This window comes from Bombus pascuorum, chromosome 8 (assembly GCF_905332965.1).
Source record: "Bombus pascuorum chromosome 8, iyBomPasc1.1, whole genome shotgun sequence".
NCBI classification, from domain to species: domain Eukaryota; kingdom Metazoa; phylum Arthropoda; class Insecta; order Hymenoptera; family Apidae; genus Bombus; species Bombus pascuorum.
In genome coordinates, this window is record NC_083495.1 from 12,751,975 (window position 1) to 12,774,420 (window position 22,446).

A 22,446-nucleotide genomic window follows, 5' to 3' on the forward strand; every position below is an offset into this window, starting at 1 on the left:
AATGGAAAAGACTTCGTAAGAATAAAGATGATTCGACGATTGAGAAGGATTAAACATACCAAAATACGATAAAGATAGAACATGCAACGAAATATGTAGCAATAAGCGTCAGAATTTTTCTACCTTTTTTTATCGGACAAGCTTTGACCCAATATCGGTCCAATAATAACGGGATTGCTTTTATAACACGGATTTATTACTAAAAAAAAGAAGAAAAAAAGAAAAAAGTAATACAGAGAACCAGTATTTCATGAAAAAATCGCCATCTACCAATTTCTAATTCGATTCATAATTGGAACCGGACAAAGACAGATTGGTATCAATCAGACATTATTAAATTAAAAATATCAGCAGGTCGGAGAGAAGGAGACAAGCGAACGTAATTACTGTTACGGATTTATCGTCAATTATGAAATATCCGATATGAAGATTTAGATATAGTAAATTAAAATTTCTTAATTTTATTACAATAAATTCCAACAAAATAGAGATAAAAGACGAACGATTATCCGATGAGACCGACATAATCCACAAGACAACACTGTCACTAAGACGCCACACGTGCAAAGTAACCGATCGTTAGACGAACGATTATATGGCGTCAGAGTATCGCGTCGCTTGCCAATTTTGCAACGATGAAACACGAGAAGGCCTTGTTTGGTATACCAACGATTAATAAAGGTTACATAATATAACACCACAATTGCTCTTTATTTTCTGCGAAGAATTTAAAACAACTAAATGTAACTAAACGTAAGAAAGAATGGTCGTTACCGATATGCGTGATTTCTCCACGATTTTTATCAAAATTTTCAAAGATCCTTTCGTTTGAAACGAAGTGACATGGACAAGTAAAGAATTGAAAGATCAGTAGCTGAATTAGAAACCGCTTTTCCTAAGCTTTCCATTCAATTGTAAATTCCAGCTTCCCATTCAATTGTAAATTCGAGCTTTCCATTTAATTGTAAATTCTTCGAGAAAAATGAATTTTTAGTAGAAAATAAATTTTCACCTTGGGATATAAGACTTGTTCTATCGCAATCTGAAACGAAAGGATTTTCTTGTACGTATGTAAATCGTATGTGGAGGATGAAGAAGAAAGGATCGCGAGGAAGGCAGAGAGATTGAAAAGGACTGGATTTAGATAGAGGGTGAAACCTCAAAGGTACCAGCAACGACGCAGAGAAATCACGGCGACCTTCTAGAGGCCATAGGCGAACCTCCTTTTGCTGGCTTCGTTGGTAAAGTTCGTGGCTGGTCATGCAAATAGGCCATTCTCGAGTATCCATTTCTAACACCTTGAAACGATCATACGCGAATCTAGGTCGAAATCCACAAGTGGTTGCCCCGTTCACGTTAGTATCGTTTTTCTTTGTTCTTTTCTTCTATATTCACTTTTCTCTCTTTCGTCTTTTTTCATTTTTATCGAATATTTTATCCATCTTTTTCTAACGTGCATCATACGTTCTTCGAGAAAATGGACTGGCGAATCACGAACGTTGGTTACGTACAGGAAATCGAAAGAGCGAAATATTATACGTAGGCTTCGGTCAAGTGAATTTCCCTTCGAATATCGTACAGTGGAGCGTGAAAATACGTTTGTGAATTTACGTAGCTACGAATGTTCAATCTACTTTAAATATTTCTGTTTTTATTCTTGCAGATAATATTTTTCCGGGATCGATAAATAATCGGGAAACGTGAGAATAAAATAAGCAAATAGCGAAAATACGTAGCTAACTGTGACTGTATTAACTGTATTATTTGTAATAAAAGTAGAAAAGGATACTTGATTCGCTCGGAGATGCTTCCTTCGCTAATGCGATACAGTTCCTTGTAGCGTAGCTTTTGAGTCTCTGATTTCAGTCGTTGGTTTTTCCGTTACACCTGTATGTGTCTCGCTGTCGTTGGATCTTTATTCCTGGCGCGTATTTAGCGAATAAATTTATTGATCATTCTGCGTGTATACAACGACTGGTGTCATTCATGATCGTGAAATCGAATGCGTAGTACGTCATCACCTACATTGGATCTACATCAATGAATATCGACGATTCTTGCTAGTAATTAAATCAAGAAAGAAGAATTATCTTATACTGAAAATTTATTTCTCTAGGATTAGCTAAGCATCGTGTTAAATTTTTTCTCGAAAAAGATGAAAAGACAAAATTATTTTTCTACACAGACTTTGTCGATCGTTAATGTACAAAATGTAATAATACAAAATAATAATAATTCGAAATTATGCTATGAAGCTGGAGATTGCAACGTACAGTACAAAAACTTAAGATCGCAAACGCACGAATTCTGCTTCCCAGTTGCGAACTGTGTAAAACATTCGATTCTCTTCTTTATGTTCGACACGATGCTCGTGACTTATTGATCACGCGACCAAGCAATCACGCGACGCTGACAGACACACGAAAAGAAAGCAACGTCGATTTCATTGATTTTACGACACACGTATCGTCATCTGGCCATTTGTATACGCACGATCGATATTTTAACGATCGATACACGCACAAGAATGTTAAACACGATCCACAGAGAGCGGGTTTCTTTAAACTTTGAGAATTTCTACGATCGAATTGACTAATAACTGTAGACAGTTTATAGAGGGAAACCTTTTGATCAAGGATTTCATTTCGAGAAGAACAAGCTACTTATATCGATAAGGTTTGGAACAAGTTTCAACATAGAAACTACAAGATATTTGATGCATCCATATAGAATTAGTCAAATTATATTCATCGATACATATATTTAAATAAAATAATATTAATAAACGTAAGTAATAAGTTCTTAAAATGGTTACTCATGCTGCATACTAATTTTTTACTAAATTAATTACTCCATATCTTGCAATTAATATCTTCCAACTTCCATACACATTTCACGATTTGTTTCAAATTTCACCAAAACGTAATCACGACAGTATAAATGAAATTTCAAAACGGATCGACTGTTTCTTACAGGTAAGCGACTCGATATACTTTCGCAAACCAACGTGTTTCGACTATTGTGAAACATCTTTGTAACGCGGCGCTTCGAATATCTATACTTTCCATTATCCGCAGAAATTAACGCGCGCGTATTATCATTCGCGATCGATGCTTTGTGCAAGAGGAAGACGCAACACGATATAATCAAAATGTGTGACACGACAAACTTCTGAAAATCACAGCAACACGGAGCAGGCGTTTCGATACAATTAACCGTGACTGAAAGCGTGTATGCGGTGGTTTGTGCCTGTTGCATGATGTAATCAGCAACCAATTAACGAAGCTGTTCGTGTTAATGGTGTCATCGGAGATTGAGTTCGACGATGTATTTAAAGGAGGAACTTCAGCTCGGAGAAAGGGCGGTTGGCAAATTTACAAATAGCTTTGGTGTTCAACGCAAACCAAATAATATCCAAATATTTGTATTTCATTTCTACCGAGAAATATTTTGGAAGAATAATTTGAAATTAAATTTAGAATTGCAAATATTTCGAATAGTCTGAGATACATATTTGAATTATGTAGTTCTATTTAAAATCGAGAATATTTTACATACAGTTGGAATGGTTGGAAAAGTGAAATGGCAATTGAGATGTGTTTACGAACCATTGATTACGATTGCTGCAATAGAGAGGCAATTCGGTAGGCAGTGTCGTACCACGTCAAACACCCAATCCCGAAACAGCAGACAGAACACTAGACGGAACACCAGACCAAACTCGGGCGGGAGTTCTTTTACCGACGCGTTGAATAGCGTGCAATCATCGTGACAAAAGCGAAAAATAGCGCGGTCGTTGGACAATGCACGACTCGATTTAACTCGCTGTCAAATATCAATCAATGGACATTCGGTGAATGGAAAATTCGCCGGCCGTATGAACGACGTTCAGTCAACAAGCAATTTTGTCGATTACGATTTAATTAGTTGTCGGTGTTTTGTTACTAAAAATCATCCTACAGATGCTAATTTTTCTAATATAATTTTCCTACGTGGAAATATCAACTCTGTAGTCAAAATAGATATATAATGACAAAATTGTAACAAAATTGTATATTTGTAATTTTATATCGAAATATAAAAATTTGTTAGTTTGCCTGTGATATTGTGCAATTCTACTTGTTCGTATGGTCTGTGGTAATCTTCCATTCATCTTAAACAAACCGGATTCCAAATACGTTGCATTTCCTTCAATATATTCCATGAAATTAATGCCACAAAGGATAATGGATGTTTCAATTTCAATTTTAATAAAGGTTGGTCAATGTTCGTGAATTTATCCGCGTTTTAATAACTATCGTCTAATCTACGTTCACGCCCATGACGACGTCGTTCGACGTTAAGTTTGTCGCGGAGTTTAATTACTATGGTAATAAACGCGTGGCAGATACTATTTCCAGAACGAACCACCTTCAGCTTTCGTTGATAATTCAGTTCTCGTCGTTGTTCTTTCAATTAGCCTCTAATTACCATCTAATGACAAAATCCGCAATCATTTAGTTGCCAACCCAACAGAACGATAATGTATCAGTGTCTTTCCTTTACAGACATGTCTTTTACAACGACGTATCTTTACACAAACATGAAACCTAATCTGTCAAACGTTGTAAACAAAATGGATAGAACGTTGATGGAACAAAATGGATCGTACGTACTTTGATGAAATAATATAAAATGAAAAATGTCGTACATCTATAATTTCCTTATACAACGAAAGAAACTTTTCGACCTAATAAAATACGCGTTACTTTCATCCGATTTTACATCTTCGATCGTCTCTTCCATCTGACTTTCATAATAATCCGTCGGAAGGATTCGTAACATTGGCAGATAGTTTTCAAAGCCATAGAAATTTCTTACATACGTGCAAAATAATTTCTCGTAGAAATTTCTTGCATACGTATACCATCGTTTCTCCGGCTTCGGTATAATATCTTGCATTTATATAGTATAATTTCCCAGAAAAATGAGAACGATTCAGTGTCGCGCAAGCTGGTTTGAATGCGAACGATCGAACAGATGGTACACGCTGCGAGAATACAACGATTGAAAGGAGGAACGCTCTCGAACGTTGGTTGAACGCGAGTTGAACGTTATCGCGCAAGCCGTCATTTCGTAATAGACATTGACATTACGGTAAAAGACGCAAGTGTGCGTTATTTGCGGATCATCGACCGCTTTTCGTCGTATTACACACGTGTTTCATCATAGTTCGAAACTCCGCACATAGAATCACTTTGTAGATACAGTGCTTCGATCGCTCCGATTCTGCTCGTTCAAAATTCGCTTCTGAAACGGTGCTTCTTAATTATTATATATTAACATCGTTCCATGCAAATATCCAGAAACGTCTGGACGTTTGTTCGATATTTATCGCGACTTCCGATTTTGCGGGTCGCAATTTAGAACCAACTATCTCCAACGAGTTCGTCTTTATTTGTCGTCGCTTGATTCAGCACCCTTTGCAAATACGCAGACACATTTTTAAAGGAAAATTATAACCAAACTGAATGGATTATGTACACTTGCTTGAAAATAAGATTTATTTTATTCATTCGTTTCGTTCATAGAATTCCGTGTCTATCTACGTATTTCAAGCATCCGATACGATTATTCTCAATTTTTCCCTCATTTTCAATTATAGAATCTTTCTGAGATTCGACTGTTCCAAGAATTTAGGGCCACGGTGTACATTACGAAGTTGCTTGCAAGCTTGTAACGATCGACTCTTTCTTTAGTTTTTCCACGTTTACTTCCATCTTTTCCTCTCTTCTTCTCAACCGTAGAATATTTAGAAAAATTTGCCAAGCGTAGAATTTGAATGCAAAGTAACAGATTCGTCACGAGACGTCCCACGTGAAGAGAGGAGCCTGGAACGTAAATGCAAAGGAAAGAAGCGAGCGATCCAAGTTCTCGAATCGATGCGTCAGGAATGGGCGCGTTTCCGGCACAGCTAAAATGACACATCGTGCCTGCAACATGTTATTTACATCGATATTTTCTGCACGTATTCGTGATCAATCGTTTATCTCGTGAATGCGAGCGGACTTGATAAACGTAAGAGAACGTGCAGCTACCCCGTTGCTTTATACGTTGCGAACGATCCTTCGCATTATGTACGAGCATACGCGCGAGCTAACGAGACGATTATTCAAAAAGTTTGTTAATCGATTCCCATTCAGTCGGCGACTCTTCTACACTGATTTTTGTATGTCGACAGATCGATTCGATTTTTTGCTCTTTTCTTAGGCGAACGTGGCGACGTCGTGTCGCGTTAGCTTCTTATTTCGTTCCGTTTGTTCTCTCCTTCGTTCTCCCTTTGATTTCTTTTTCTTTTTTACGTCGATATTTTCCTTTACCCTTATGTTTCGATACTTTTAGAGAAATTTGGGGAAATTCAGCAGGAGCAGAATTAGCACGGAAGGTACTTTGTACCTTTTGTCAAATTTTTAATATTAAAAGGATACTTGAAATATTTATGGGAATATAACACATTTGTCTTTGTAGTATTTCTGCGTTGTTTCTCTTTGCTTTATTCCGCTTCCTCTTTCTCTTTTGTTTCTTTTTATACATCTCATCCGTTAATTTCTTTTCCTTTATTTCCGTTTCGAATGACGAGTATTTAAGAGAATTTCACGAACGTGAAGTTTACAAAGGAAGATTCGTAATTATTAGGAAACATTAAATACAAGGAAGAATGAGAAAATTCCTTTTAATTCAACCGACACTCTAATAGTATCTTTATGTTTATTTCCGTGATTTCTCTCCCGTTCTTTGTCCTCTCACCCCTCCCATTTCCTCCTTATTTCCTTCTTCCTGTTTCTTTAATCTATTTCCTTCGAATTTCCGTTTTCGTATTTTCCTTTAAACGTTAAAGACCTCGCAATAATTTTAGCGAATTCTATGTTAGGCGCAGAGAATGTGATTATTGCGAAACTTCGAATGTGAAAACAACTGCGACTTGCTTCTGTCGAAATTGCTACGAAATTATTTACCATCAATGCGAGAACGTTAGATCGACGATCTACTTAAGACGAGTTTATTTTTAAAAACGGAAGGAGCAATCGTTATGTAAAAATTTGTAAAAATATCCAACTGATTCTACGGACAATTTGAGATTTAAATTACGTAATCAGCGAAACTGTAAGATTTATGAGCTTGTTGCTCGTCCGTAATCAAATATTGCAGCATTCTCGCAGATTTAAACACAAGTTTGTTAGAACGGACGTCACTTATTGACCGGATATTATATCGATTCGAAGAATCTAGAGGCCGTATCAATTGCGTAATAAGACTCGTTACATTCGTTCATAGCGACATGAAAATTAATGCTAATACGTGGATTATATCGATTTTTTCTTTGCTTCTTTTATGAAGAAGAATTAAGCCGCGCCGAGCAATCGAGAATTTCAACGTTGAAATTCATTCTGAAGAGTTAAATACGTAAACGTATTCTTTACCACGATCTCTCGTTAATTACCGACCTTGTTGATTCCGTTATCATCGTTGGTAATGGAAACGAGCCATTAAACATTCTGTACGCGCGATAAAATGCAAACTTGATGCGGTTCTCTATGTAGAAGTATATTCATGATCACGGCCTGTTCTATTTTTAATTATTTTCTATTCCGAATTTAAAAAAAAAAAAGCGTCGCAACGAAATGGAATACTAATATTATTAGAGAACTTTTTAAATAATATTAAGTGATCTTAGGTCGATAGAATTTTTTTATCCAATTTCATACTCGTTATCTTCCTTTTACATCGGAGAGAAATTATAAAACTACAAACTTACTAAAGAGAGAAATTTATGAAAAAATTATGACGCAAAAAATGAACTGGAAGATGTATGAAAAATTGACTAAAGGAAAATTAGAAACTTTATCTTAGCTTTATTTGGAATAATTTATTTGAAATTTTACGTATCTAATTGTTAACAGCGAAAAGTAAAAAGATTCTTAGAGATTCTGTGCTACGTACGTGAAATGAACTGCACTTTGACTGCTTGGAACCTTGCTACGAGAAAAAGTAATCCTTTTACCTTTACTTTAACTTTTCATAATATCGACCAGCTTACAGATTACACACGCTCATGTACTTACATTTTTTAAATCCTTTTGTGCCTGACATAGCAGCGCATTATGTTACTGTCTCGCCGTAGTATTACGATATAATACTTCAGCGTATACATATGGCAGTACAGTGGCAAAATTGCTATATCTAAAACGATGTGCCTATCTCGAAATGGAATATTTTTATCTCAACTTTTAAAACAACGATACCACGTAGCTTCCTCAATTTCGCGAACGATATCTATCGAATAAATACTTACACAAGGTTAATATTAATATCGAAAGTATTAGGAACGAAGATCTCGCGACACACCAAGAAGAAGAACATCCGGAAACAATTTCTCGGAGATTAAAACCGCAGGCGATTTAATCGCTTCGACGAGTCGCTGGAATTCCTGGTAGCAGTGTCAAAGTGAAACATGTGAAATCATAGCGTGACGAAAACCAATTTTTTCTCGCTCGCCTTCGATAACAGGCCTTTTTCACTCGGTCGTGGAAAACATTCTTTCAAGTACAGCACGCGGCTGGAAACACGAAAATTCTCGAAGAACTCGCGAACAGCGAAGAAAATACCTACACTGTGATACTACCGAAACACGAGATTTTATTTTTACGTATATTCTTTCACCTGTAGCAGTGTTTCTTAAGCTATGGCCTCGTGAAAATTCTTGCTGCTGCCACACACATACATACGCACACACACTAGTGAAATGAAAAATGCTAATCATCCGTCATCGAAGGATCAGGAAGAATTCGGCAAGTTATTAATCGATATAGACGTAAAGGCTCAGGTTTTTGAGAAATCGTCTAAATGGATTTTTGATTGCGATTAGCACGGAATTTTCAACGATTTCTAAAATGGTCAATGGACATTTCATACCACTATATCTATCGAAAAATGATGTTTTCGACATTGACGATTGCAATATCGAAAATATCGATTAACTTCGAAAAACGCCGAAGACGCTCCGTTATAATTAAAGTTAAATTTGCATATTTATTTTATGTACCTTTTTACGTATATAAAACGGGGTTGCGTGAAATTTTTCGTAGGAAAATTGGGTCTCGAACGGAGAAAGTCTAAGAAGCGGCTATCTGCAGAAATAAATGCAACTGCTCGAATGTCGATTATTATTGAGAAATTCACAACGATATTATTACATCTTTGTACGTATTATATCTTGCGTGTGTCAGATATTTCTATTTGTGTCGCACTTTTGCAATAAATACGAAGCACATAGGCCAGATGGGACACGAATAGCAATTACAAAGAAGATTAGAGCGAAAAAATTAGCGATTCCGCGAATCGTTAATAAATACGATCTGCAATAAATATTGTATTTGTTGGAACGTTACATTCCACACACTATGGTCCATTTTGTGTTATTTGTTACTCTTATTCTTTGCTTCGTACCATTTTTATTTCTTTCATTTTCTTTTATCTCTTTGATTTCTTTCTCACCATTTATTTGATTTACGATTTTATGGTTTCTCGCACGGAATACGATTTTTCGTTTTATACGTGCGGAACGTACATTTCAGTAGTAAAAGTCATCTCCTACGTTTGCCGGCAAACTATACACTAGGTAAAAAAATCTTACGTATTATATTCATTCGATTATCGATTTAACCGAAGCCTCGTAGCTATCGGCCTTTGCCAAGCGAAAATATTACGTAACGTTCGCCTGCATATGCATGCTACGAGAATAATCGCGCACATACATTGTTCGTGAACGTCATTCACGTGGCGCGATTATTGGACTTCCGTCTAAACAGGTATGATGTGTCCTCTGATTGGAAAATACGGATCAGCTGAATTTTAACTAGGAAAAGCCTGAGCAAGAACGCGAGAAGAATCGTAAGAAATGCTTTACGTTGGGTTCGGCTAATTATTCATAATTATCGTTTTCAAGCTATTGAAATTTTTCGCACGATATCGCTGGATGATGACGAAGCTTAATCTGCTTTAGAGAGAACCGATGATCGAAAGTGATTGGTAGTTTGATCGAGATCAATTCATTCGCGACGATTACAAGCTTTCTTTTCGTCAAGCTATTACAACGTAATAGCATAGGTTTGAGTTTTCGATAGATTTAGATTTAAATTTTTTATAGAGTTTAGATAAATACTTGTATAAACATTTCTTTAGTTAAAAGAAATTCTCGTACTATTTTTCATAATTCTCGACGTTCGGATTGTATGTATTCTGATTTTTTTATTACCAATTTGGTGTGGTAAAGTAGACAAAAAGATGGCACGCAAGTATGTAAAGATATAAATCTGTCGCTCGAGGAATATCGTATAAATGTTAGGAGGGTTTAACGTTTGTTTATAAAATTCAAGGCTCATTAGAAAATAAACCGAGAGAAAAGCCGCAAAAAGAGATATCGCTGAGAATAATCCATGGTGTACAGCGAGAGAAATAACATTTCCAGCGGAAATAAATCATTCTCTGGCATCGTTCGTCGCGCGTATGTATTTCCATATCTATATCGTTCGTCCGAGATATTTCAAAACATTTTATTCATAAACACAAAATCACATATACATCGAATAAACGCATTTTAAAGACGATAGAATAATTAATACTTTTTCTTCACGTTTTCACAAATTTTGTCCCGACGAGAAACTGACGAAAATGAGTTCAGTCCCAAGACGCTAAATATTACTGCGAGGCACATGTTAAATTTTTCACCTGGCGAATTCTCCACCAGATTAATGAAGAAACGTGGTCCCAGCGTGGGTTTAACGGAAAATACGTACGAGTTTTCGCTGGGCTACGTAAAAACCGAGGAAAATATCGTTTAAACGAAACACGATACAGGCCATGAAACGAGAGTCGAAGAGGAGAACTTTCAGATGGAAAAATGAAAGGCCGTCGAGTGACTGGCCTATTCTACTGTGGCCTTTCTTCTTCCATGGCCTCTCTTCTCTTCTATCCAGTGCTTCGAAGCACGTAGGCTAATATCCTGCTTGCAGTGTTGCGTAATCAACACAAGGCAATTGCGACAGAATCTCCCGTTGCATGTTAAAGCAGATTCGTCATCGACGTCTGTCCTTCAAACTCGCAGTCTTCTCGCTGCTCTTGACTTCTGTCATTCGCCATCAGTTTCGGTTATCATTTTCATCGCGTTGTGTTGTTATATGGAGAGAAAGTGACGAGACGATATTAATACGATTAGAGGGGAGGGGGTTCACCGCAAACACACACTCTGCGTTTATTACGATAATTGAATATTATGTACAATTTGCGATACGAACAAGGATATTGGCTATTTGGTCGCCATGAGAATAATACGAGAATATTCTCTACATTTGTCGTGTGTTATTTTTTAGAATAATTTCTATATTGCATGTTTACTAGCACTTTGCAATCTTTCATACACCTGCTGCTTGTATTTTCTTCTCTCAGATTATTTCCTATGCAATGACGCGTGTCGAAAATAATTGGTTATAAAATGTCTACGACGCGAATGAGAATATCTGCTATGTTTTCTGCGAACTACCTTTTTTCTAAAATATCTTCCTTTTTTTTTAATGTTTCATATATCTGTTATTTGTTATTTGCAGAATATTTACTATACTCGCTACCTATTCTACTTGTTCGCCAAGTGACACTGCCAAAATGAGGTAAAAGCGTCTCTGAAGTAAAGTACGAGCTACAAACGTTGGTTAGAAAGATCGCGAGAAAGAAAAGAAAAATTCTCTGGTACAAAGCTCCAGTAAAAAAGGAAAAGAAACACGAGCGTCCTCGAGATGTATTCCATTACAACTGAAAATTACAGCACGTCTCTGAAGGCAACACCACCGATCGTACTCGGCTTCATTCAAATCGAAGTGCATCGTAATACACATTTTTGTGCCGAGCATATCGAATGCAAGATAGTACACGCACACGTAGAAAAATAGAGAACGAGACAGACAGAAAGACAGACAGAGAAAGACAGAAAGACTAGGTTAGTTCATAAACAAGGTATCTGCGTATCAGAGCAAAGGTGTTGGCTCGTTTCAACGTGGCGAACGTATTGTGAAAGGCAACACCTTGCGCGCTTTCGTTTCGCTTGTCGTCGTGTACGAGGAGCGAGGATATACGAGGTATCTGTCGTTCTGTAAGATAAGTACGCCGGTTTCGCGTTGAATAACCGAGACATGTTACAGAATTTCACACTTTTCACAAAACTGGTCGTCATTTTGTTCTTTCGAACAATCATCCTTCCCTTTGAACCTGTGCCTTTAATTCTAAATATGAGAAACTGAATAAAAATGTTGTAAATAATTTCTATTATATATAATCGTATATCTTTGAGAAAAAGAACTCGTAAAGCAATTTATTTCAAGAAAAAATTCTTCCAAATTGAACGTAATTTCCGATTTCTCTGTAGTGTTTTTTAACCGTCGTTGGAGTTGACCAACGTGGTTTTACCGAACAGCGCGCGTTATCTAACAGTGTCTGTATAAGGATGCGACTGAAAAAGAGGAAGAAAAAGTACACAATCCTTAAAAAAGAAAAAAAGAGGTAACAACTTCAAAACACAATTTCCGCGTGTTATCTTCCCAAAAACGTTGTAAAAGAACATACTACACGACCATAGCAAATGTCGTAGCGACATGGTAGCCGCTACCAAATATAAACTAAACCACGTTCACCGATAATCCATCGAAGCAAGGAGAAACACAACGAAATGCATTCCGTAAAAATTCTCGCGACGATTTACGAGGAAATCTGACGAGAAACCAGTCTGAAACGAGCAAGAGTGCAAAGATGTCTGGAGCCTGCAACCAGGCAGCGATACTATGGCTTAATCATCGGAAAAAGCTGACATAACCGAACGTAGCCGGGCCTAGAGAAATTCAGCCGGCAATTAGGCGAGTTACGCGGCGGTTTCACAAAGATAACGAGACAGGCTTCTTGCGGATGAGCCGCGGAATCTCGCATTTTATTTATTAGCGTGCTTTTCCACGTCATCGTTCATTTATCCAAGTTTTGTTCGCGTGACATGACGCGGCGAATCGGCTCGCTTGTTGTATGGAAATACCTTTCCGACATTTCCCGCATTCCGTGCGTACCCCAGTCGCGTGCGATCCACGGCTCGGAGACATTCGTGTACAATGTTTCTCTCCATTCGTCGGATTCTGCGAAAGTAACTTTCTTTTTTGGACATAATAGATCGCGACTTTTTCGTCGGCGTCCGATTCGGTATTTTAATTAGAAAGGCTTCCTGATTTAGCGGGATTGTGTGATAATGTTCTTTCCACGCCAACAATGCGTTCTTTTCATGTTTGTCGAGGTATGTTTGTTGTGCAAGGGAGCAGAGTTGATAGATGAGACAGGTTTTAACGGATGTATTTTATCAATACTAATTGGTAAAATTTACCTGGCAATTTACCGTTATTTATGTCGTCTCCTTGCGAGATTTGAAAGTTGCACATAATAGAAGTGAAAAAATTGATTACGTAAATATAGAGTTTAAACGGAGAACGACGTTACGTTCGTCACGTGTATTCGACATTTTGTTTCAATTAGTAACATACCAACGTTTGGTAAATTACTTGCTTTCAAAATCGTTTATACACGTATATAGCAGTATTTCTGTTACTACACGTTCATTGTATAGTTTCTCTGTATTCACGTAACATTATCTGATTTTCTTTTGTATATTATATACATCTGTATTTTCGCTTTAATATATACGCACATTTTCGATAAATTAAATTCACAGGGAATAGAGAAAGAAAGTATATTTCAGGTGTGAAAACCAGAGAAGTTAATTTCACGTTGAAGGAATCGATGTACAGAGATTTTTTCATTCAAGCGATAAATTTAGTTTCCTTTTTTCTTATCACGTTCAAGTAGCTACCATTTTTACCGCCTATTTGATAAAATTGCGTTAATTTATGTCTCGTACGTCGAATGAAAAATCGTATACTGAAAAGTTGCAGCGAAAGGAGAAAATTAAGTGGACGAGGAGAGTGTTAGTCGGCCGGAATACCGCGACACGTCAATGAAACTACTCGCTCAGTGATCAGAATCCACCATATCTACTGTAATTAAGTTCAAGCTTCAGTTGTCTACAGTTAATCACTGCCTTTATCGTTATCTTCCTTACAAAATACCGTTCGTTAATTAGAATACCAGTCGAAGCATCAGATTTACCGCATTTCCGCGTCAATACGTTCGCCAGCCTTGAATCTGATCCATCTACTTGAAATATCTCTTTCGTTTGCTTCTAATCTTCTCCACTATCAACCTCTTCTATTACGCATATTTATCAATAAGAACAGTAATACACGATTTCTACATATTAGTTTGATTTGCAGATTTGGTATACGAATGTTGCTCACCGAACTTTAATCCTGCGAACAAATTATTTTTTTCTTAGGATACCAATTTTCATCGCGACTTTGAGTTTATTTTTTTTCCAAAATTTTCCAAAATTGTCAAATTGAGATTTGAATTTACCTTGTTCGTTGACCTCTGATTAAAAAAACCTCTGATTATCTGTCGGTTGGTTACAGGTTTTTCTTAAAAACCTGTTTAATTTCTTTGGAAACTTCTCTCAAGCAAATTGTTAAAAATAGCACGTCTAACTGGGCTATTCACGTGTGTGTTATTTTTTTTTTAATAAATACACATTTGCGATAAATATGTCGTAACTTCCGTATACATTTTTAGATTCGTTGGAAACCTCAATCACGCTGATCACAGCGCCGATGAAATTTCAAGATGTTTTATACGACGCGTGCAATACGGCATGTGTTGAAATGTTTTCGTAAACCAACGCGACTACCATCCTCTAACTTTTCCAAATTACTCGTATACCATTTCATTCTTCCTATTTTACTCCCAAGTGCAAAGGCAGAACAAACAGAACCCTTGCCTTCTCGATCTCTTTACAAACGCCCCAATAAAACATCCTCGACGACAAAAGCCTCTTCGGGAAGTTCAGTGCACCCAACGACTGCATAGTTGGAGCCTAACCCTACTCGACGGAAGTCAACCACCCGTCGACAGCCAGCCCAGAGGAATAAAGTTCGCAAACAACCAACTCGCAGAGCTCTCGAAAGTTCTCTAGAACGTTGAGTACAAATGACCGTACAGCGGTGTCATATTCTGCTCGTTCCCAGAGACGATCCAGCCTAAGATGATATTATCAGCACTCGATGATTTTCAAATTTTTCTGTGCGAAATCGCGGACGAAAGTTATATCTCGATGGATTGATCGTAAGGAGGCTTTTAACGCGAGGTAATAAAACAAGTAGAATTTTCATAAGAACACATTGACCGCCACGGTGTTCAGCGGTGGTGATTCGCCGAATTATTTAGAAATTTGCGAAATCGTTGATTGATTTTTAATAAATTCCTTACTGTTTGAGTTTTTACTAATTTCTTTGGGGGAGGGATGATTAAAATAAGATAAACTTCGTGTGCCAAGAAAACGTCAGTAATGCGAACGATTCAGGTGACACTGTGAGAGAAGCGCGCAAGTTCGATATAAAGTTTCGCAAAAATTAAATGCTCTGTTGTGATACAAAGAATCTACGGATCGTGTGCCTCCAGGAAGCCACGAAGTCTTCGCACTCGCGAGTTATTATTCTACTAGAGCAAAGAATATTCAGTATGTTTATTTATTTATTTACAACGAATCTCTTTTCTCCAAATTTGAGAGTTGTTCAACAGTGTTTTAGATAGACACTATTTGGCACATTAGAGATTTAATTTTTGAGATGATTCTTGGGAATCTGCGACAACGAAAAATTATTCAAACAATGTCCGTGGCAAGCAAAAGATCAAGAACCGCTGGCGTAGTATATTTCTATGTTTCTACGATCTATTGCAGCCTGCAGAGTAAAATATACGAAATTCTCGTGGCAGTCAACACCATAAGAAAAAAAAGAAAAAAAAAAAGGAAAATTCTAATCACGCTGAATAGTCCGGACGGTTTCGGCTCCGCAATCAACGCGCTACTGTCTTCGCTATCCAGTCCATCCAGGTGTGCTCCTTTTAAAGGAGGTGAGTTACCGTGACACATGACAAGTGCATCGTCCAAGGCGGTTCAACGATATAAAATACCCGTCACTGTCATCAACGTCGTTAACACCGTTCCGAGAGACACGTAGAAGATTGATTTCGCGAGCTGCGCAATACGATCGACCGTTCCAACGTCTGCAAATACCTCGATCCATCCTAAATACCAGAAAAAGGTCACGTTCGCCGGATGAGCTGGCTAAGTTCGGTTAAATGTTGATCGAAGTCTGTTCGTGGAACAAGGACGAAGACTTAGATACTTGGAGAATGACGACGACGATGACGATTATTGTGTTTCAAGGGTCGCGAACAATGGTCTTATTGACTTTCGTTCGAAGTTGGAGAAGTTTTATGCTACGATGGATGTATCAGTCGGTTCAGAAGAGTTTTACAGCGGAACTTTTTGAAGTCCAAGTGTTGCAAAGAAAATGATGTATTACGTTTTGAAGATCGATAAAGTCACTTTGGATGGATGTTACGGTGAAACGTTTAGAAACCAAAGATTAGGTTGGAACCATGGTTTTTAAACGCGTGACTAATCTCCAGATATTTCTGAACAGAACGTAAAATATTATCGCGGTTGATTGATCCTAACATCCAACAAACATGAAAATAATTATTTCTTTTTTTTTCAGGAATATAATGTAGAAACAGATGTGTCTGTGTCCGTATAATAGTTATCTTCACAAATTCATCCCTAAAGACTTCACCCTTTTACTAATGCAAGTCTAATTCAAACCATTTCACGATATTCATATTTTCTTAAGCTGGCTAACTTTGCTTAAAATTCAGAACTATACGAAATTAATTCCCATGAAACAGGGACGAAGAAGAAAGACGAAGAAGAAGAAGAAGAAGATGAAAAAGTTCCACAGATGCATCTCTACTGTTACTTTCACGGGACTCGTTCGTACACTAACACGTACGAGCTTTGCTCGTTGTTTTATCCTTTTCCAGTTGGGCGTGTTGCTGGTTCTCCAGCGATACTCCAACGTTGCTCCGTCTCTTGGAGCAAACACAAAGAAAGTGAACGTTGCAACGCAACCGGGAAGTGGCCTCTTTATGCAATGCGATGCTAGCTGCCTGCTTATGGAATAACGCTGGTCGTTGGATTACGCCGAGTATATCCTCTTTTTACTGCTGTTTCTCTCATTTTCTGTTCTTCTTGTTCTTCTTTGACGCGCTACGGTTTTGTTATTTACATTATACGCTTTGCCATTGTATTATATATATTTGGTTCGGTGTCCGTAGGATTTTATCAAGTTAGGACGTTGAAAAAAAGAAAAAAAGATTCTTCGCGGCGAATTATTTCGTTGCTCTTTCACTTTTGTGCTTTTTAAGCGATCGTTCGAAGATGATTCCGTGAAAGGAGTACTCGAGTTACAAGATTCCAATGTATCAGATTGTAAAGAATTTCTCTGTGAATTATTTGACGTTGCTACTTCGTAGATCCTTTAAATGTCGTTAAAAGTGATCGTCTGGCATTTGTATTCTGTAAGAAATATTCGAGTAAAGAGATTTTAACGTAACAGTGTCGAAGAACGAGTGCAAATTGTGAGAGGAGAATTTCTACGTACATAATATTATCATTTTGTAATTTCTTGCAGCGATTGTCGAAAGAAAATTTTCTATGAAAGATATTCGATCGAAGGAATTTTATTGTGAAAATAAATAATTTAATAAATCAGCGTAGATGGGGTAAAAGGAATTTGTATAGTTTATAAATCGTTATTTTTTAACTTTCTTAAAGTATTCTTGACACTTTTCGATCGACAATTTGCTTCTTCTTCTTCTTTTTTTTTTTTTTTTAATGAGAAATATTCGACTGAAGAGATTTCCTAAGAGTGTGAAAGAATAAGCGTAGATTGAAAAGAATTTTCACGCGCATAAATATTTGCTCGTGATTTACAATTTATGGAAAGGATAACATTTCTCTTCGTAGTTTTCGCTGTTCTTCGTGCGTTTTTCGTTAGCCTGGGCGAGACCGTGTCGTTTGTATCCTCGGGGAAATTATAGAACACCGAGTTGAAGATTTTAAAGTATGTCGCTGCTCCCGTGGGATTAGCTTCTTAAAAGTTCCAGTAAACTTCCTTTCCGATGAATCTGTACAATTAATTCCTGATAAGGATCCTCTATAGCTAGCAGGCTATGTCATTATTTTAATCTTCTGTAGCGGAAGCACGCCTTGTAAATTCGTTCCAAACTCTGTTCAATTTTTACTTGATTTACAAACTGATATAATAAATCCTCAGTATATTTCTTGATACTCTATCTAAATATTGGGCTGGCAACTAAGTGATTGCGGATTTTGTCATTAGATGGTATTGTCAAAACCCGCAATCACTTAGTTGCCAATCCAATAATAACACGTCAAAAGAACTCAAAACGGACGATTCAGAGAATCACTGTTTTTCTCGTTGTAAAAATTTCTTACGTTTCTAGAGTCATTGGTGATTCAAAAACACATGTTTGCAAATTTTTCCAGGGAATAGATGATAATAATCGCGCTACATACGATGGCACTTTAAATGTCAAATTTATTCAGAAATTATTTTGTCCTGAGTATTTTCACGCAATTTCAACATCCTTTCACACTGTAATAATTCCATTTTCTATTACCATGTATTTCCATATCTATTTTAGCAGAATTTCTTTCACCTACAACAACATACACGGTGTTACATTTCGACACGAATAGTCTCAATCAAAAACAGTATTGCACGCGAGCAGTAGAAATTTTCAAAGATGCACATTTGCACGTTGAATTTCTTATGCGATGTAACATTATCGGTGAAGCTTTTCCACGTTTTTTCAATATCGTTTCAATTACTTGCAGAGGCAACTTATCCCCGACGAACGTTCACGTAACGATCGTCGGTGCAAGCGCTCCGTTTCGTTTTTCCTCGCCGCGTGCTGAATCTTCGAGGGAAACGATACCTCAAGAAAGCCGGTGAACGTAACCTCGAAGGGTCTCAAGGCAGAAATACGACACGACTCCGGTACGAAATTAGGTCGCGTTCCGTTGAATCCTTGGCGAGATACGCGCGAACAGCTTTCAAAGAATATCTCGCAAGAAACGACGCGACCCTCCTCGAAACCTCTTATTTTCGCCACATGGAATTTTTATGCAAATTTTCGCAATTACGCAATTTTAAGAGAATATTTTTAAACGAGCGGAAGAATTCGACGAACGACCTTTCGACAAAGTTCCTGCGATCATCTATTTCTATGCCTCGAAATTCGATCGATCGGGTAGCAGCGATCTGAAGCTTTTGAGTTCGAGACTCGAAAGTCGACAAGTTTGAAGTTTTAAATATATTTAAACGTTGAATTGGGAAACCTGAACGTTTAAAGGTTGGAAGTTTCGAGAATGGAAAAGTGAAAAATCATGGTATTCGATGGTTGTAAGTTTTAGAAGCTTCCAGCAGAGTTCATTAAAAACCTACGATTCACAGATATTTTAATTCGATATTTTAATATTCCGATTCAACGATCAAAGAATCCTCGACTTTTCATATTCAAAGTTCATCTTCTACCCCGAGGCTGGGACGCTGGAAAATTTCAAAAATCACCGATACAAGATCTCGATCCAACGAATCGATCGAGCAACGATAATTCACTTCTTAACTATGCGCAATTACATAATTTTCTATTTCTGATTCAACTTTTTCGAAACAAATCTTCCTACTACATATTGTAACATAAATCTATTTTAAGAGGCAATATTTGCGCGTGGTTCAACGATTCTCTTGAAACGAAAGTGAAATTAATAATACATATAGCTATTCGACGAGTCAATATTCTGTCTGTTGTTCGTTCTCTCGTCTGCCGATGAACAAGCACGCAGAGAAAGATTCATCGAGTGTATTTCGCGATAAGTATTCGTCGTCTTGAGAAGTGTATTTTCTTAGCTGGCGTAATAATGCCACTCGACAATTTCTAATTAATAGGAAAGTCAATAAAACGACGTCAATCGCAGCTAGTTTATCGAACCATTGCCTCGAACTAACTAAAAAGATCTTTGCGTCAACTCTTCTTTCGACATAGCTACATTAGTTAGGTACTCGTTAAAGATATTAACGAGGTCCTTTCGACAATTATTTATTATTATCAATTATCGTCCTTATTAGAGAAATTTTATAACGTGAAATGAAATCGTGGCTACAATTTTTCATCGTCAAAAAGATGTTTATTTGAAATAGTAATAATCTAACCCTTTCTAAACATAATGAAATAAAATGAAGCAATTAAATGAATTCTTTCTACTCTTTTGTCGAAATATGACTTTTATCATTTATCATGAACCTTGTCATTTAAAATATTGCGCATACGCCTGGAACGGTTCGGTTCTTCTGAAAAATTCGCCTTCCAGAATTCGAAAAGTATTTCTCTTACGAAAAGGAAAAAAAGAAAAGAAAAATAACGTACGTAAAAAGTGCGTCGTACAGACATTTCTTTATCCGAGAATACTTCGAATTCTGCCGGCGGCAATAAAGAAGCAGAGACGAGAGACGAGAAACGAAGGCGTGGAAAATTATCTGCAATCGGCTTCTTGCTCTGTAGTTTCCATGTCAGTTGGACAATTTAGCCGTTAGACGCCAGCTTCGAGTTCTGTGCGGCGCTTTTATGCCGTTTCGCAGATCGACTGATTGCGTAACGCGCAACAAGACGTGAAAAGGCTCGTTCGCCGCGATTATTCATACCATTCGTCGTGTATAGTTCACGTATACTTGGCGTAACACCACGGCAAGACTAAGTTTGTACTTTGCTTCGCCTAAAGCCATTCTTGTCCTTTTAGACATAAGTAGCGTAGAATCTTAGATATTTCAAGGTCGTGTTCGTTCGACAACTCATTGGAATCCGCTTACTGTATTTTTATTTGTAGAAACTCTATTTCTCCTTATATCCCCGATTTCTCCTTTTCTTTATGATAATTTTTCTTTCTCTTTTATCTCTTTCTCCGTCTTTGACGTTAGTTTCTTCCATTCCAATGTTCATATACACATACATATATATGAGCTTTTTCCTTTTACTGTCGCAATTTCACTTTTGGCATATCAGTCTTTTTCTAATATTAAGGGGACGATCGATAAACTAAGAGTAAATTAACTCGTAGTAACCAAACAAATTGTCCAAATACCAAAGACACGAAAATTAACAGACGCTTAAGAACTAAGAATCCTCATCTTCCAGCTTTTTCCTAACACCGAGAGGACGATCGATGAATCAGCTCAATTAACACGTAGCAACTAACGAATTGTCCAGATATCGAACACACGAAAGTGATTAAATATCTAGACGTTGAAAATGCAAATAATCCAGTCTCCGTTTAACCTTCGTTCGAAAAAAAAAAAAAAAGAAGAAGAAAGAACGAAAAACAGAACGGCGGATGCAACGCAAAGATCAGATGTAGTCGAATTAATTAGGCTGTCGCTACTTTAATATAGAACTCGGTTATATCGCAATGACTGGCATAAAACAACGCGTGAATGAGACAACGGCGCGCCTCTAATAGGACACGGAACAGTAACTTATTCACGCAACACGCGTGCAACTGGCTTACGCCCACGGATTCCGTGGAAACGTCACGGCAAAATCACGGTTTTATCGGCACGTGACCCACTTCTTCTTCCCTATCGAGCCCAGCACGCGTTCTTCGTTATCGTTGCCGTTGGATCGCGCGAACAATACCTCGTTAGCGCGATAAACGAAGCAAAGACGTCCGATTGTTTCCTTCGAAAATTATTCCACCGTCTTCCTTTTCTTCAATTTCATCGATTATTTATTTATTTAAACGAGAGACCAGAGGGCTGCACTTTCCTTTTCAGCTACATTTTTCTAAAGTGGTACCATGATATTTCCAGTTACGTAACTGGCACCCTATGGGTCGTTCGTGGCCCACGCGTGTTTCGCGATGTATAACGATGAGTGTCGGTGCCTGGAACGTAGCTAATAGTCGTAGGAAGTGTACACGACGAAAACGGGATGGATTCTTTTTTTTTTTGTAAAAATGTTATTATATCTTTAGTCGCAGAAAATAACGTGGAAAAATATTTAACATAGAAATATGTATAGGAAATAATACGAGTTTAAGAAGAACGAACAGGCTTTAGCCTTACCAGGTCCAGTCGAGTGACCGGTTTCAAAATTGAATTTAAAATTGCACATTTATTATTATAACACTATGTAAATTCTCGTATCATCTGATTAATCAATTTCTCAATTTTTGTTAATATAGGAATTTACATAAAGTTCGATGAACAAAAGAAATAACAAGGAATGAACAATTTTCAATTAAGTTTTATCTAGTCCATGGATGTTATTTTGTTCGATCAATCTGAAAGATTT

The 22,446-nt window shown here is 37.2% G+C and overlaps 1 protein-coding gene and 1 long non-coding RNA gene across 3 annotated transcripts in view; both read right to left on the minus strand.

Annotated features, from left to right (window-relative positions):
• The window catches only part of LOC132909615 (terminal nucleotidyltransferase 5C), a 157,483-nt gene that overhangs the window by 37,867 nt on the left and 97,170 nt on the right, over nt 1-22,446 (minus strand). The window lies entirely within an intron of this gene.
• Nucleotides 17,827-22,091, minus strand: LOC132909632 (uncharacterized). The gene is made up of 2 exons (XR_009658576.1): nt 18,433-22,091; nt 17,827-18,228 (listed from the first exon to the last, which is right to left on the minus strand). It is a non-coding gene; the product is annotated as an uncharacterized LOC132909632 (long non-coding RNA).